Below are 16,002 nucleotides of genomic sequence, written 5' to 3'. Positions count from 1 at the left end.
GGGTGGGTAGGTGGGTGAGGGGGTGAGTGAGTGGGTGAGTGAACGGGTGGGTGGGTGAGTGGGTGGGTGAGTGGGTGGGTGAGTGGGTGAGTGGGTGGGTGAGTGAGTGGGTGAGTGAGTGGGTGGGTGGGTGAGTGAGTGGGTGGGTGATGTGGTGAGTAACGTGGTGAGTGACGTGGTGAGTGAGTGACGTGGTGAGTGACGTGGTGAGTGACGTGGTGAGTGACGTGGTGAGTGATGTGAGTGACATGGTGAGTGAGTAACCTGGTGAGTGACGTGGTGAGTGACGTGGTGAGTGACGTGGTGAGTGACGTGGTGAGTGATGTGGTGAGTGACGTGGTGAGTGAGTAACCTGGTGAGTGACGTGGTGAGTGACTCACTCACTCACCACGTCACTCACCACATCACTCACCACGTCACTCACCACATCTATCACCACATCACTCACCACGTCACTCACCACATCACTCACCACGTCACTCACCACGTCACTCACCACGTCACTCACCAGGTTATTCACTCACCACATCACTCACCACATCACTCACCACATCACTCACCACGTCACTCACCAAGTTACTCACCACGTTACTCACCACGTCACTCACCACGTCACTCACCAAGTTACTCACCACGTCACTCACCACGTCACTCACCACGTCACTCACCACGTCACTCACCACGTCACTCACCACGTCACTCACTCACTCACCACATCACTCACCACGTCACTCACCACGTCACTCACCACGTTACTCACCACATCACTCACCACATCACTCACCACGTCACTCACCACATCACTCGCCACGTCACTCACTCACTCACCACATCACTCACTCACTCACCACGTCACTCACCACATCACTCACCACGTCACTCACCACATCTATCACCACATCACTCACCACGTCACTCACCACATCACTCACCACGTCACTCACCACGTCACTCACCACGTCACTCACCAGGTTATTCACTCACCACATCACTCACCACGTCACTCACCACGTCACTCACCACGTCACTCACCACGTCACTCACCACGTCACTCACCAGGTTACTCACTCACCACGTCATTCACCACGTCACTCACCACGTCACTCACCACGTCACTCACCACGTCACTCACCAGGTTACTCACTCACCATGTCACTCACCACATCACTCACCACGTCACTCACCACGTCACTCACCACGTCACTCACTCACCACGTCACTCACCACGTCACTCACCACGTTACTCACCACATCACTCACCACGTCACTCACCACGTCACTCACTCACTCACCACGTCACTCACCACGTCACTCACTCACCACGTCACTCACCACGTCACTCACCACATCACTCACCACGTCACTCACCCACTCACTCACTCACCACATCACTCACCACGTTACTCACTCACCACATTACTCACCACATCACTCACCACGTTACTCACTCACCACATTACTCACCACATCATTCACCACATTACTCAACCACACACTCACCCATCCACTCACTCACTCACTCACCCACTCACTCACCCACCTACCCACTCACCCACCCACTCACCCACTCACTCACTCACTCACCCACCCACTCACCCACTCACTCACCCACCCGCTCACCCACTCACTCACCAACCCACCCACTCACTCACCCACTCACCCACTCACCCACCCACTCACCCACTCACCCACCCACTCACTCACCAACCCACCCACTCACCCACCAACCCACCCACTCACCCACCCACCCACTCACCCACTCACCCACCAACCCACTCACCCACTCACCCACCCACTCACCCACTCACTCACCCACTCACCCACCCACTCACCCACCCACTCACCCACCCACCCGTTCACTCACTCACCCACCCACTCACCCACCCACCCGTTCACTCACTCACCCACTCACCCACTCACTCACCCACCCACCCACTCACCCACTCACCCACCTACCCACCCACTCACCCACTCACCCACTCACTCACCCACCCACTCACCCACTCACTCACCCACTCACCCCCCCACTCACTCACCCACTCACCCCCCCACTCACTCACCCACTCACTCACCCACTCACCCACTCACCCACCCACCCACCCACTCACCCACCCACCCACCAACCCACCCACCCACCCACCCTCTCTCTCTGTGTCTCTCTCCCCAGACCATCCGTTTTTTGTGGGGGTCCAGTTCCACCCCGAGTTCACCTCCAGACCCATGTCTCCTTCTCCCGTCTACCTGGGTCTACTGCTCAGCGCCGCTGGCAAGCTCCAGAGCTTCCTGCAGAGGGGTTGCAGATTGTCTCCACGGTACGTGCCTGGGGGAGTGACTGGGGAGTGACTGGGGAGTGACTGGGGAGTGACTGACTGGGGGAGTGACTGGGGAGTGACTGGGGGAGTGACTGACTGGGGGAGTGACTGACTGGGGGAGTTACTGGGTGATTGTCTCCACGGTACGTGCCTGGGGGAGTGACTGGGGAGTGACTGGCTTGGGAGTGACTGGGTGACTGGGGGAGTGACTGGGGGAGTGACTGGGGGAGTGACTGGGTGACTGTCTCCCCGGTACGTGCCTGGGGGAGTGACTGGGAGAGTGACTGGCTGGGGAGTGACTGGGTGACTGGGGGAGTGACTGGGGAGTGACTGGGGGAGTGACTGGGTGACTGGGGAGTGACTGGGGAGTGGGTGACTGGGGGAGTGACTGGGTGACTGTCTCCATGGTACCTGCCTGGGGGAGTGACTGGGGAGTGGCTGGGGGAGTGTCTGGGGGAGTGACTGGGGGAGTGACTGGGGAGTGACTGGGGGAGTGACTTGGGGAGTGACTGGGTGACTGGGGAGTGACTGGGGGAGTGGGTGACTGGGGGAGTGACTGGGTGACTGGGGGAGTGACTGGGTGACTGTCTCCACGGTACGTGACTGGGGGAGTGACTGGGGAGTGACTGGGGGAGTGACTGGGTGACTGGGGGAGTGACTGGGGGAGTGACTGGGGAGTGACTGACTGGGGGAGTGACTGGGTGACTGTCTCCACGGTACGTGCCTGGGGGAGTGACTGGGGAGTGACTGACTGGGGGAGTGACTGGGTGACTGGGGGAGTGACTGGGGAGTGGGTGACTGGGGGAGTGACTGGGTGACTGTCTCCACGGTACGTGCCTGGGGGAGTGACTGGGGAGTGGCTGGGGGAGTGTCTGGGGGAGTGACTGGGGGAGTGACTGGGGGAGTGACTGGGGAGTGACTGGGGGAGTGGGTGACTGGGGGAGTGACTGGGTGACTGGGGGAGTGACTGGGTGACTGTCTCCACGGTACGTGCCTGGGGGAGTGACTGGGGAGTGACTGGGGGAGTGACTGGGGAGTGACTGGGTGGCTGGGGGAGTGACTGGGTGACTGGGGGAGTGACTGGGTGATTGTCCCCCCGGTACGTGCCTGGGGGAGTGACTGGGGAGTGACTGGGGGAGTGACTGGGTGACTGGGGAGTGACTGGGGGAGTGACTGGGTGACTGGGGAGTGACTGGGGGAGTGGGTGAGTGACTGGGGAGTGACTGGGGGAGTGACTGGGTGAGTGACTGGGGAGTGACTGACTGGGGGAGTGACTGGGGAGTGACTGGGTGATTGTCTCCACGGTATGTGCCTGGGGGAGTGACTGGGGAGTGACTGGGGGAGTGGGGGAGTGACTGGGTGACTGGGGGAGTGACTGGGGGAGTGACTGGGTGAGTGGGGGAGTGACTGGGGAGTGACTGGGGAGTGACTGGGTGACTGGGGGAGTGACTGGGTGACTGGGTGACTGTCTCCACGGTACGTGCCTGGGGGAGTGACTGGGGAGTGACTGACTGGGGGAGTGACTGGGGGAGTGACTGGGGGAGTGACTGGGTGATTGTCTCCATGGTATGTGTCGGGGGAGTGACTGGGGAGTGACTGGGGAGTGACTGGGGGAGTGACTGGGGAGTGACTGGGTGACTGGGGGAGTGACTGGGGGAGTGACTGGGTGACTGGGGGAGTGATTGACTGGGGAGTGACTGACTGGGGGAGTGACTGGGGGAGTGACTGGGGGAGTGACTGGGGGAGTGACTGGGTGATTGTCTCCACGGTACGTGTCTGGGGGAGTGACTGGGGAGTGACTGGGGGAGTGACTGGGGGAGTGGGTGACTGGGGGAGTGACTGGGGAGTGACTGGGGGAGTGACTGGCTGGGGGAGTGGACTGGGTGACTGGGGGAGTGACTGGGTGACTGCCCCCCCGGTACGTGTCTGGGGGAGTGACTGGGTGGGGAGTGACTGGGGGAGTGACTGGGGAGTGACTGGGTGACTGTCTCCACGGTACGTGTCTGGGGGAGTGACTGGGGAGTGACTGGGTGACTGTCTCCACGGTACGTGCCTGGGGGAGTGACTGGGGAGTGACTGGGGAGTGACTGGGGGAGTGGGTGACTGGGTGAGTGACTGGGTGAGTGGGGGAGTGACTGGGGGAGTGACTGGGGGAGTGACTGGGTGACTGTCTCCCCGGTACGTGGCTGGGGGAGTGACTGGGGAGTGACTGGGGGATGACTGGGTGATTGTCTCCACGGTACGTGTCTGGGGGAGTGACTGGGGAGTGACTGGGGAGTGACTGGGGAGTGACTGGGTGACTGGGGGAGTGACTGGGTGACTGTCTCCACGGTACGTGCCTGGGGGAGTGACTGGGGAGTGACTGGGGAGTGACTGGGGGAGTGGGTGACTGGGTGAGTGACTGGGTGAGTGGGGGAGTGACTGGGGGAGTGACTGGGGGAGTGACTGGGTGACTGTCTCCCCGGTACGTGGCTGGGGGAGTGACTGGGGAGTGACTGGGGGATGACTGGGTGATTGTCTCCACGGTACGTGTCTGGGGGAGTGACTGGGGAGTGACTGGGGAGTGACTGGGGAGTGACTGGGTGACTGGGGGAGTGACTGGGTGACTGTCTCCACGGTACGTGTCTGGGGGAGTGACTGGGGAGTGACTGACTGGGGGAGTGACTGGGGGAGTGACTGGCTGGGGGAGTGACTGGGTGACTGTCCCCCCGGTACGTGGCTGGGGGAGTGACTGGGGAGTGACTGGTGAGTGACTGGGGAGTGACTGGGGGAGTGACTGGGGGAGTGACTGGGGGAGTGACTGGGTGATTGTCTCCACGGTACGTGTCTGGGGGAGTGACTGGGGAGTGACTGGGGGAGTGACTGGGTGACTGGGGGAGTGACTGGGGAGTGACTGGGGGAGTGACTGGGTGATTGTCTCCACGGTACGTGCCTGGGGGAGTGACTGGGGAGTGACTGGGGAGTGACTGGGGGAGTGACTGGGGGAGTGACTGGGGAGTGACTGGGGGAGTGACTGGGGGAGTGACTGGGGAGTGACTGACTGGGGGAGTGACTGTCTCCACGGTACGTGGCTGGGGGAGTGACTGGGGAGTGACTGGGGGAGTGACTGGGGGAGTGACTGGGGGAGTGGACTGGGGGAGTGACTGGGTGACTGTCTCCACGGTACGTGCCTGGGGGAGTGACTGGGGAGTGACTGGGGAGTGACTGGGTGAGTGACTGGGGGAGTGGGTGACTGGGGAGTGACTGGGGGAGTGGGTGACTGGGGGAGTGACTGGGTGATTGTCTCCACGGTACGTGGCTGGGGGAGTGACTGGGGAGTGACTGGGGAGTGACTGACTGGGAGAGTGACTGGGTGACTAGGGAGTGACTGGGTGACTGTCTCCACGGTACGTGCCTGGGGGAGTGACTGGGGAGTGACTGGGGGAGTGACTGGGTGACTGGGGAGTGACTGGGGAGTGACTGGGGGAGTGACTGGGTGATTGTCTCCATGGTACGTGGCTGGGGGAGTGACTGGGGAGTGACTGGGGAGTGACTGGGGGAGTGACTGGGGAGTGACTGGGGAGTGGGTGACTGGGGGAGTGACTGGGTGATTGTCTCCACGGTACGTGCCTGGGGGAGTGACTGGGGAGTGACTGGGGAGTGACTGGCTTGGGAGTGACTGGGGGAGTGACTGGGGGAGTGGGTGACTGGGGGAGTGACTGGGTGACTGGGGGAGTGACTGGGTGACTGTCTCCACGGTACGTGCCTGGGGGAGTGACTGGGGAGTGACTGACTGGGGGAGTGACTGGGGGAGTGACTGGGGGAGTGACTGGGTGATTGTCTCCATGGTACGTGCCTGGGGGAGTGACTGGGGAGTGACTGGGGGAGTGACTGGGTGACTGGGGGAGTGACTGGGGAGTGACTGGGTGACTGGGGGAGTGACTGGGGAGTGACTGGGGAGTGACTGGGGAGTGACTGGGTGACTGTCTCCACGGTACGTGTCTGGGGGAGTGACTGGGGAGTGACTGGGTGACTGGGGAGTGACTGGGGGAGTGGGTGACTGGGGGAGTGACTGGGGGAGTGACTGGGTGACTGTCTCCACGGTACGTGCCTGGGGGAGTGACTGGGGAGTGACTGGGGAGTGACTGGGTGACTGGGGAGTGACTGGGGGAGTGGGTGACTGGGGGAGTGACTGGGGGAGTGACTGGGTGACTGGGGGAGTGACTGGGGGAGTGACTGGGTGAGTGGGGGAGTGACTGGGTGAGTGGGGGAGTGACTGTGTGGCTGGGGGAGTGACTGTGTGGCTGGGGGAGTGACTGGGTGGCTGGGGGAGTGACTGGGTGGCTGGGGGAGTGACTGTCTCCCCGGTACGTGCCTGGGGGAGTGACTGGGGAGTGACTGGGGAGTGACTGGGTGACTGGGGGAGTGACTGGGTGACTGGGGGAGTGACTGACTGGGTGAGTGACTGACTGGGTGAGTGACTGACTGGGTGAGTGACTGACTGGGTGAGTGACTGACTGGGTGAGTGACTGGGGGAGTGACTGGCTGGGGGAGTGCCTGGGTGACTGGGGGACTAGGGGAGTGACTGGGTGACTGGGGGAGTGACTGGGTGACTGGGGGAGTGACTGGGTGACTGGGGGAGTGACTGGGTGACTGGGGAGTGACTGGGTGACTGGGGGAGTGACTGACTGGGGAGTGACTGGGTGACTGGGGGAGTGACTGGGTGACTGGGGGAGTGACTGGGGAAGTGACTGGGTGACTGGGGGAGTGACTGACTGGGTAACTGTCCCCCCGGTACGTGTCTGGGAGAGTGACTGGGGGAGTGACTGGGGGAGTGGCTGGGGGAGTGGCTGGGGGAGTGGCTGGGGGAGTGGCTGGCTGGGGGAGTGACTGGCTGGGGGAGTGACTGGCTGGGGGAGTGACTGGCTGGGGGAGTGACTGGCTGGGGGAGTGAGTGACTAGTTGAGTGACTCCCCACGTGACTAGGGATGACTACTCTGACGTCAGCGACGATGGGGACTCTCTGTGAGTGACCGAGTGAGTGACTGAGTGACTAACTGAGTGACTGACTGACTGACTGAGTGACTGACTGAGTGACTAACTAACTGCTTGAGTGACTCCCCACGTGACTAACTGAGTGAGTGACTAACTGAGTGACTAACTGAGTGACTAACTGAGTGACTAACTGAGTGACTAACTGAGTGACTCCCCACGTGACTAGGGACGACTACTCTGACGTCAGCGACGATGGGGACTCTCTGTGAGTGAATGACTGACTGACTGAGTGACTAACTGAGTGACTGAGTGAGTGACTAAGTGACTGAGTGAGTGACTGAGTGAGTGGTGAGTGAGTGGGTGAGTGAGTGGGTGAGTGAGTGAGTGGTGAGTGAGTGGTGAGTGAGTGGTGAGTGGTGAGTGAGAGGTGAGTGAGTGGTGAGTGAGTGGTGAGTGAGTGGGTGAGTGAGTGAGTGGTGAGTGAGTGGTGAGTGGTGAGTGAGTGGGTGAGTGGGTGAGTGAGTGAGTGGTGAGTGAGTGGTGAGTGAGTGAGTGGTGAGTGAGTGCTGAGTGAGTGGGTGAGTGAGTGGGTGGGTGAGTGAGTGGTGAGTGAGTGGTGAGTGAGTGGGTGAGTGGTGAGTGAGTGAGGAGTGAGTGAGTGAGTGGTGAGTGAGTGGTGAGTGAGTGGGTGAGTGGTGAGTGGTGAGGAGTGAGTGAGTGAGTGGTGAGTGAGTGGGTGGGTGAGTGAGTGGTGAGTGAGTGGTGAGTGACTGAGTGACTCCCCACGTGACTAACTAACTGAGTGAGTGACTGAGTGAGTGAGTGACTAACTGAGTGACTTCCCACATGACTGAGTGACTAGCTGAGTGAGTGAGTGACTAGTTGAGTGACTCCCCACATGACTAGGGACGACTACTCTGACGTCAGCGACGATGGTGACTCTCTGTGAGTGACTGAGTGACTAACTGAGTGACTGAGTGACTAACTGAGTGACTAGTTGAGTGACTAACTGAGTGACTCCCCACGTGACTAGGGACGACTACTCTGACGTCAGCGACGATGGTGACTCTCTGTGAGTGACTGAGTGAGTGACTGAGTGATTGACTGAGTGACTAACTGACTAACTAACTGAGTGACTAACTGAGTGACTAGTTGAGTGACTGACTGAGTGACTGAGTGAGTGACTCCCCACGTGACTAGGGACGACTACTCTGACGTCAGCGACGATGGGGACTCTCTGTGAGTGACTGAGTGAGTGAGTGACTGAGTGAGTGACTGAGTGACTAACTGAGTGACTGACTGACTGAGTGACTGAGTGACTAACTGAGTGACTAACTAACTGCTTGAGTGACTCCCCACGTGACTAACTGACTGAGTGACTAACTGAGTGACTCCCCACGTGACTAACTGACTGAGTGACTAACTGAGTGACTAACTAACTAACTGAGTGACTAACTGACTAACTAACTGAGTGACTAACTGAGTGACTAACTGAGTGACTAACTAACTAACTGAGTGACTAACTGACTAACTAACTGAGTGACTGAGTGACTCCCCACGTGACTAGGGACGACTACTCTGACGTCAGCGACGATGGGGACTCTCTTTGAGTGACTGAGTGAGTGACTGAGTGAGTGACTGAGTGAGTGACTGAGTGACTAACTGAGTGACTGAGTGAGTGACTGAGTGAGTGAGTGACTGAGTGAGTGACTGAGTGACTAACTGAGTGACTAGTTGAGTGACTAGCTGACTGAGTGACTCCCCACGTGACTGAGTGACTAACTGAGTGACTAACTAACTAACTAACTGAGTGACTAACTAACTGACTAACTAACTAACTGAGTGACTAACTAACTAACTAACTGAGTGACTAACTAACTGACTAACTGACTGAGTGACTAACTAACTGAGTGACTCCCCACGTGACTAGGGACGACTACTCTGACGTCAGCGACGATGGGGACTCTCTGTGAGTGACTGACTGACTGAGTGACTAACTGAGTGACTGACTGAGTGACTAGCTGAGTGACTGAGTGACTAACTGAGTGAGTGAGTGACTAACTAACTGAGTGACTCCCCACGTGACTAGGGACGACTACTCTGACGTCAGCGACGATGGGGACTCTCTGTGAGTGACTGAGTGACTAGCTGAGTGACTGAGTGAGTGAGTGAGTGACTGAGTGACTGACTGAGTGACTGAGTGACTAGTTGAGTGACTAACTGAGTGACTGAGTGACTCCCCACGTGACTAACTAACTGACTGACTGAGTGACTGACTGAGTGACTAACTGAGTGACTGAGTGACTGACTGAGTGACTAGTTGAGTGACTAGTTGAGTGACTAGCTGAGTAACTGAGTGACTAACTGAGTGAGTGAGTGACTAACTGAGTGACTAACTGAGTGAGTGAGTGACTAACTAACTGAGTGACTCCCCACGTGACCAGGGACGACTACTCTGACGTCAGCGACGATGGGGACTCTCTGTGAGTGACTGAGTGAGTGACTGAGTGAGTGACTAGCTGACTGAGTGACTAGTTGAGTGACTAACTAACTGAGTGACTAACTAACTAACTAACTGAGTGACTAACTGAGTGACTAACTGAGTGACTAACTGAGTGACTAACTGAGTGACTCCCCACGTGACTAGGGACGACTACTCTGACGTCAGCGACGATGGGGACTCTCTGTGAGTGACTAAGTGACTGAGTGACTAACTGAGTGACTAACTGAGTGACTCACCACGTGACTAGGGACGACTACTCTGACGTCAGCGACGATGGGGACTCTCTGTGAGTGACTAAGTGACTGAGTGACTAACTGAGTGACTAACTGAGTGACTCACCACGTGACTAGGGACGACTACTCTGACGTCAGCGACGATGGGGACTCTCTGTGAGTGACTGAGTGACTGAGTGACTAACTGAGTGACTAACTGAGTGACTAACTGAGTGACTAACTAACTGAGTGACTCCCCACGTGACTAGGGACGACTACTCTGACGTCAGCGACGATGGGGACTCTCTGTGAGTGACTGACTGAGTGACTAGCTGAGTGACTGAGTGACTAACTAACTGACTGACTGAGTGACTAACTGAGTGACTAACTGAGTGACTCCCCACGTGACTAGGGACGACTACTCTGACGTCAGCGACGATGGGGACTCTCTGTGAGTGACTGAGTGACTAACTGAGTGAGTGACTGAGTGAGTAACTGACTAACTAACTGAGTGACTAACTGAGTGACTAACTGAGTGACTAGTTGAGTGACTGACTGAGTGACTGAGTGAGTGACTCCCCACGTGACTAGGGACGACTACTCTGACGTCAGCGACGATGGGGACTCTCTGTGAGTGACTGAGTGAGTGAGTGACTGAGTGAGTGACTGAGTGACTAACTAACTGCTTGAGTGACTCCCCACGTGACTAACTGACTGAGTGACTAACTGAGTGACTCCCCACGTGACTAACTGACTGAGTGACTAACTGACTGAGTGACTAACTGAGTGACTAACTAACTAACTGAGTGACTAACTGACTAACTAACTGAGTGACTAACTGAGTGACTAACTGAGTGACTAACTAACTAACTGAGTGACTAACTGACTAACTAACTGAGTGACTAACTGACTAACTAACTGAGTGACTAACTGAGTGACTAACTGAGTGACTAACTAACTAACTGAGTGACTAACTGACTAACTAACTGAGTGACTAACTGAGTGACTGAGTGACTCCCCACGTGACTAGGGACGACTACTCTGACGTCAGCGACGATGGGGACTCTCTGTGAGTGACTGAGTGACTAACTGAGTGAGTGACTGAGTGAGTAACTGACTAACTAACTGAGTGACTAACTGAGTGACTAACTGAGTGACTAGTTGAGTGACTGACTGAGTGACTGAGTGAGTGACTCCCCACGTGACTAGGGACGACTACTCTGACGTCAGCGACGATGGGGACTCTCTGTGAGTGACTGAGTGAGTGAGTGACTGAGTGAGTGACTGAGTGACTAACTGAGTGACTAACTGCTTGAGTGACTCCCCACGTGACTAACTGACTGAGTGACTAACTGAGTGACTAACTAACTAACTGAGTGACTAACTGACTAACTAACTGAGTGACTAACTGAGTGACTAACTGAGTGACTAACTAACTAACTGAGTGACTAACTGACTAACTAACTGAGTGACTAACTGACTAACTAACTGAGTGACTAACTGAGTGACTAACTGAGTGACTAACTAACTAACTGAGTGACTAACTGACTAACTAACTGAGTGACTAACTGAGTGACTGAGTGACTCCCCACGTGACTAGGGACGACTACTCTGACGTCAGCGACGATGGGGACTCTCTGTGAGTGACTGAGTGACTAACTGAGTGAGTGACTGAGTGAGTGACTGAGTGACTAACTGAGTGACTGAGTGAGTGAGTGACTGAGTGAGTGACTGAGTGACTAACTGAGTGACTAGTTGAGTGACTAGCTGACTGAGTGACTCCCCACGTGACTGAGTGACTAACTGAGTGACTAACTAACTGACTAACTAACTGACTGAGTGACTAACTAACTGAGTGACTCCCCACGTGACTAACTAACTAACTGAGTGACTAACTAACTGACTGAGTGACTAACTAACTGAGTGACTCCCCACGTGACTAACTAACTAACTAACTGACTAACTAACTGACTGAGTGACTAACTAACTGAGTGACTCCCCACGTGACTAGGGACGACTACTCTGACGTCAGCGACGATGGGGACTCTCTGTGAGTGACTGACTGACTGAGTGACTAACTGAGTGACTGACTGAGTGACTAGCTGAGTGACTGAGTGACTAACTGAGTGAGTGACTAACTAACTGAGTGAGTGACTCCCCACGTGACCAGGGACGACTACTCTGACGTCAGCGACGATGGGGACTCTCTGTGAGTGACTGACTGACTGAGTGACTAACTGAGTGACTAACTAACTGAGTGACTGACTGAGTGAGTGACTAACTGAGTGACTCCCCACGTGACTAGGGACGACTACTCTGACGTCAGCGACGATGGGGACTCTCTGTGAGTGACTGAGTGACTAACTGAGTGACTAACTGAGTGACTAACTGAGTGACTAACTAACTGAGTGACTCCCCACGTGACTAGGGACGACTACTCTGACGTCAGCGACGATGGGGACTCTCTGTGAGTGACTGACTGACTGAGTGACTAACTGAGTGACTAACTAACTGAGTGACTGACTGAGTGAGTGACTAACTGAGTGACTCCCCACGTGACTAGGGACGACTACTCTGACGTCAGCGACGATGGGGACTCTCTGTGAGTGACTGAGTGACTAACTGAGTGACTAACTGAGTGACTAACTGAGTGACTAACTAACTGAGTGACTCCCCACGTGACTAGGGACGACTACTCTGACGTCAGCGACGATGGGGACTCTCTGTGAGTGACTGAGTGACTAGCTGAGTGACTGAGTGAGTGAGTGAGTGACTGAGTGACTGACTGAGTGACTGAGTGACTAGTTGAGTGACTAACTGAGTGACTGAGTGACTCCCCACGTGACTAACTAACTGACTGACTGAGTGACTGACTGAGTGACTAACTGAGTGACTGAGTGACTGACTGAGTGACTAGTTGAGTGACTAGTTGAGTGACTAGCTGAGTAACTGAGTGACTAACTGAGTGAGTGAGTGACTAACTGAGTGACTAACTGAGTGAGTGAGTGACTAACTAACTGAGTGACTCCCCACGTGACCAGGGACGACTACTCTGACGTCAGCGACGATGGGGACTCTCTGTGAGTGACTGAGTGAGTGACTGAGTGAGTGACTAGCTGACTGAGTGACTAGTTGAGTGACTAACTAACTGAGTGACTAACTAACTAACTAACTGAGTGACTAACTGAGTGACTAACTGAGTGAGTGAGTGAGTGACTGAGTGAGTGACTGAGTGAGTGAGTGACTGAGTGACTAACTGAGTGACTAGTTGAGTGACTAACTGAGTGACTGAGTGACTAACTGAGTGACTCACCACGTGACTAGGGACGACTACTCTGACGTCAGCGACGATGGGGACTCCGACTCGGAGCTCGCCGCCCTGGGCGGAGCCACGGCGCCTAGCAACGGTCTCCCTGGCAACGGTCTCCGTGGCAACGGTCTCCCTGGCAACGGTCTCGGCGAGGTGTGACCACGGCAACTCGGGCAGCCGGCAAGCGCAGGTAACCATGGCAACCGGCGACATTGGTGGTAACCGTGGCAACTGCCAACACGGGTAACCGTGGCAACCGGCAATATTGGTAACCGGGGCAACCGGCAACACGGGTAACCAGGAAAAATAGCAACATGGGTAACCATGGCAACCAGCAACATTGGTAACCATGGCAACCAGCAGCACGAGGAAAAGTATGGTAACAGCTAAGTAACTATGGTAACCGTGGTGACTGTAACTATGGTAACCGTGGTGACTGTAACTACGGTAACAGCTAAGTAACTATGGTAACCGTGGTGACTGTAACTATGGTAACCGTGGTGGCTGTAACTATGGTAACAGTTGTGTAACTATGCTAACTATGGTAACAGCTAAGTAACTATGGTAACCGTGGTGACTGTGACTATGGTAACCGTGGTGACTGTAACTATGGTGACCGTGGCGACTGTAACTATGGTAACCATGGTGACGACTAACTATGGTGACCGTGGTGACTGTAACTATCGTAACCATGGTGACGACTGTAACTATGGTGACCGTGGTGACTGTAACTATGGTAACCGTGACGACTGTAACTATGGTAACCGTGACGACTGTAACTATGGTGACCGTGGTGACTGTAACTATGGTGACCGTGGTGACTGTAACTACGGTGACCGTGGTGACTGTAACTATGGTAACCGTGGTGACAGTAACTATGGTAACCGTGACGACTGTAACTATGGTAACCGTGGTGACTGTAACTATGGTGACCGTGGTGACTGTAACTATGGTGACCGTGGTGACTGTAACTATGGTAACCGTGATGACTGTAACTATGGTAACCGTGGTGACTGTAACTACGGTAACCATGGTGACTGTAACTATGGTAACCGTGGTGACTAACTACGGTGACCGTGGTGACTGTAACTATGGTAACCGTGACGACTGTAACTATGGTAACCGTGACGACTGTAACTATGGTGACCGTGACGACTGTAACTATGGTGACCGTGACGACTGTAACTATGGTAACCGTGACGACTGTAACTATGGTAACCGTGACGACTGTAACTATGGTAACCGTGGTGACTGTAACTATGGTAACCGTGATGACTGTAACTATGGTGACCGTGGTGACTGTAACTATGGTAACCGTGGTGACTGTAACTATGGTAACCGTGGTGACTGTAACTATGGTAACCGTGACGACTGTAACTATGGTAACCGTGACGACTGTAACTATGGTAACCGTGACGACTGTAACTATGGTTACCGTGATGACTGTAACTATGGTAACCGTGACGACTGTAACTATGGTGACCGTGACGACTGTAACTATGGTGACCGTGACGACTGTAACTATGGTAACCGTGACGACTGTAACTATGGTAACCGTGACGACTGTAACTATGGTAACCGTGACGACTGTAACTATGGTGACCGTGACGACTGTAACTATGGTAACCGTGACGACTGTAACTATGGTAACCGTGACGACTGTAACTATGGTAACCGTGGTGACTGTAACTATGGTAACCGTGGTGACTGTAACTATGGTAACCGTGATGACTGTAACTATGGTGACCGTGGTGACTGTAACTATGGTAACCGTGGTGACTGTAACTATGGTAACCGTGGTGACTGTAACTATGGTAACCGTGACGACTGTAACTATGGTAACCGTGACGACTGTAACTATGGTGACTGTAACTATGGTGACTGTAACTATGGTAACCGTGATGACTGTAACTATGGTAACCGTGTGTGTGTCTGCTTAGGGCAGCTACTGCATTGACAAGAACGAAGAACCACAACAACCAAAACAACAACAATAACAACAACCATAACAACAATAACAACAACCACAACACAACTACTACCACAACAACAACAACAACCACAACAACAACAACCACCACAACCATAACAATAACAACAACCAGCACAACAACCACAACAACAACCACAACAACAACTACAAACACAACAACAACAAATACCACAACAACAACAGCCAGAACAACCACAGCAACAACAACCACTAACACAACCACAACAACCACCACAACAACAACTACAAACACAACAACAACAAATACCACAACAACAACAACCACAACAACAACAATAGCCACAACAACCACCATTAACACCACCACCGCCACCACGTATGGAGAGATTAATGGATTGTTTATTTTTGGTTTAAAAGTTAAACTTGAGATTTGATGTTACGATGGGTAACCACTCACCCACTCACTCACTCACCCACTCACTCACCCACTCACCCACTCACTCACCCACTCACCCACTCACTCACTCACTCACCCACTCACCACTCACTCACTCACTCACCCACTCACTCACCCACTCACTCACCCACTCACCCACTCACTCACTCACCCACTCACCACTCACTCACCCACTCACCACTCGCTCACCCACTCACTCACCCACTCACTCACCCACCCACTCACTCACCACTCACCCACCCACCCACTCACTCACTCACCCACTCACTCACCCACTCAC

At 54.7% G+C, this 16,002-nt stretch overlaps 1 pseudogene; it reads left to right on the top strand.

Moving 5' to 3' along the window:
* The window catches only part of LOC142905269 (CTP synthase 1-like), a 44,136-nt pseudogene extending 28,533 nt beyond the window's left edge, over nt 1-15,603 (top strand).
* Nucleotides 15,604-16,002: the final 399 nt, after the last annotated feature.

This window comes from Petromyzon marinus (assembly GCF_048934315.1).
Source record: "Petromyzon marinus isolate PM22_M1 ecotype Great Lakes invasive population chromosome 85 unlocalized genomic scaffold, UKy_Petmar_22M1.pri1.0 chr85_unloc.4, whole genome shotgun sequence".
NCBI lineage: Eukaryota > Metazoa > Chordata > Hyperoartia > Petromyzontiformes > Petromyzontidae > Petromyzon > Petromyzon marinus.
Note: the sequence above shows the minus strand (reverse complement) of the source record. Positions and strands in the feature narration are given on the sequence as shown.